This window comes from Manis javanica, chromosome X, assembly GCF_040802235.1.
Source record: "Manis javanica isolate MJ-LG chromosome X, MJ_LKY, whole genome shotgun sequence".
NCBI lineage: Eukaryota > Metazoa > Chordata > Mammalia > Pholidota > Manidae > Manis > Manis javanica.
The window spans coordinates 127,117,029-127,119,914 of NC_133174.1; the positions used below are offsets into that span (position 1 = coordinate 127,117,029).

At 39.7% G+C, this 2,886-nt stretch overlaps 1 pseudogene; it reads right to left on the reverse strand.

The window, feature by feature from the left end:
- Positions 1-289: 289 nt before the first annotated feature.
- LOC108385456 (FUN14 domain-containing protein 1 pseudogene) lies at positions 290-826 on the reverse strand (annotated as a pseudogene).
- Positions 827-2,886: the final 2,060 nt, after the last annotated feature.

Sequence of the window (2,886 nt, forward strand, 5' to 3'; positions counted from 1 at the left end):
ATGGTGATATGTATAGACTAATTTCTAAACAAACTCAAATTCTACAAAAATAACGAAGGCCATGTTTTGCTCAGGAATACTATTGTACACATACCAAATAGGTCATTTTGTGGCAGACATTAGTTTGCCAAACTTCGGGTGGCAAAACACTAAGCTGTGAGTTTGGTATTTTCTAGCTAGTTGTTTCTTGATGCCCTCGAGACTCTGATGGTGTGTAACATTAAGAGGGCACCTTTTTGCCACCACTTCTCTTCTAAGACGACTCCACTGTGATGCAACATTGATATCCTTAAGATGCAAGGCCTAGCAGCAAGCCTCCCACAGATCCACTGGACATCACAATATTCTGTTTGATAAATTCTGTTGCGTCTTCAGTTATATTGTTGATTTCAGGTACTGCCCTATTTGCTTGTTTCTGAATCTTTCTTTTTGCTTTGTTTACATCTTTTTCAACTCTCTTTGTGTCAGTCCACACATAGCCACCGTGATGGGCAATCTGAAGAAGAAGAAAGCCACCACCTACCACAGTTGCTGCAAGTTTTCCAACTTTCTGGAACAAAACTTCTGCATACCAGCCAGTCATTCTACCCACTGCAATCTGGGTGGCTACTGAGTATTTTTCTACCCTAGGTCTGGAACTGTAGCCAAACACTTGATTCTGCCAACCGTGTCTTCTTGCATACTGAGTTAAATCCAATACTTCCAAAGGGTCATCATCACTTTCATATCCTTGGGGAGGGGGTTCTGGGTCACCATGGTACCGCCAGCAGCCTGCTCTGGAGGTGGTCCTCACCCGCCCTCCTCTCCCTAGTATTTTAACAGCCATTCTAGCTCCAAAAAGTAAACTTGCTTCACGATGAATAGAAGCCACTTTAGCCCTCAAGTATGTTAAGTACAAATCCCATTTTCACCTGGCCTTCTCTCCTTATCTTCCAATCTAACAATTTGGGAAAAAACAATGACTCACATTGTCCCTTCCAACTTGGCACACTGGTCACTTGGTGTGAAATAAATCACTGGGCCCACTGTCCCCCTGCAAGGAAGTCAGTAGTGACCAGTTGCTCTTTCTGCAAAACTATGGAGGATGGTTTTCTCCTAACACAAACCCACTTTGATAGTATGGAGAAAAGGGTTTTTTTCTTTGCTACCCACAGCCATTGACTCACTTTTCCAATAGTAACAAAGTGGAATTTAAGTGATCACTTTTTTCTTGGTTAAAATACTATTTCTTTGAGATTCACATAGATATACTTCAGACCTGGAAGCAATTTTATTACCCCTATTATCAAATTCATCTTAGCAGTGGAACTTCTATGTTTTTCTATTTCTATTTTTTAATTGTAGTAAAGCACACATAACATAAAATTTACTGCCACCTGTTTCAAGTGACATTAAGTATATTAACATAGCTTTATTTTTATTAAAGTACAGTTGATATACAATACAGTACAAGACAATACAGTCTTATATTGGTTTCAAGTATACACCACAGTGGTTCAGTTACCCACATTATTAAACTCTCACCCCCATTAGTACAGTTACTATCTGTCAGCATAGGAAGATGTTATAGAATCATTGACTATGTTCTCCATGCTGTACTACCATCCCCGTGACCAACTTTTATTATGACTGAGAATTTTTGTGCCCTTTTATCCTCCTCACCCTCCCCACCAACCCACCCCAACACCTCCTCCATGGTAACCTCCAGTCACTTCTCAGTGTCTGTGAATCCACTGCTGTTTTGTTCATTTTGTTCATTTTGTTTTTAGATTTCACAAATAAGTGAAATCATATGGTATTTGTCTTTCTCCACTTGGCTCATTTCACTGAGCATAATACCCTCTAGGTCCATCCATGTTGTCCCAAATGGCAGGATTCCTTTCTTTTCTTATGGCTGAATAATATTCCATTGTGTATATGTACCACCTCTTCTTTCTCCAGTCATCTACTGATGGACACTTTAGTTGCTTCCGTATCTTGGCTATTGTAAATAATGCAGGAATAAACATAGGGGTACACATGTCTTTTTGAATCAGGGATTTTGTTTTCTTTGGATAAATTCCTAGAAGTGGAATTACTGGGTCGTATGGTATCTCTATTTTTAATTTTTTGAGGAACTTCTATATTGCTATCCACAGTGGCTGCACCACTTGAAATTCCTACCAATAGTGTAGGAGGGTTCTCATTTCTCCACATCCTTGCCAACACTTATTATTTCTTGTCTTTTGGATAGTGGCCATTCTGACTGGTGTGAGGTGGTATCTCCTTGTGGTTTTGAAGGTACATTCACATTGTTGCTCAGCCATCACCACCATTCACCTCCAGTACTCTTTCATCTTGCAAAACTGAGATGGTCCCCATTACACAGTAATTCCCTTCACCAGCCCCTGATAACAATGATTTGACTGTATCTGTATGAATTTGTCTATTTTATATATTTCATCTAAGTGGAATCATAAAATATTTGTTCTGTGTGCCTGGATTATTCCACTAAGCATAATGTTTCAAGGTTCATCCACATTGCGGCATGCATCAGAATTTCTTTCCTTTTTAAGGGTGAATAATATTCCATTGTATGGACAGAGCACATTTTCTTTATCCATTCATCTGTCAATGAGCAGTTGAGTTACTACCTGTTGTGACTAATGCTGGCTGTGAACAGGGGAGTAGGGACCTGTAAGTTTTTTCCCATGAAATCTTAGAGATACCTATATAGAAGACTGATAAAAAATGATGAGGGTTCTCATTGTTTGCTGGCAAGTATTTCATTGTCAGTAGAGCATAAAGTCACTGGTCCATTCAACCCTTTCTTCTCCCAGGCAAGGAAAGTTCAGTGCAGAGAGGGAAATAACACAGAGTAGGGCACCCAGTAAGTGGAAGGCAGAG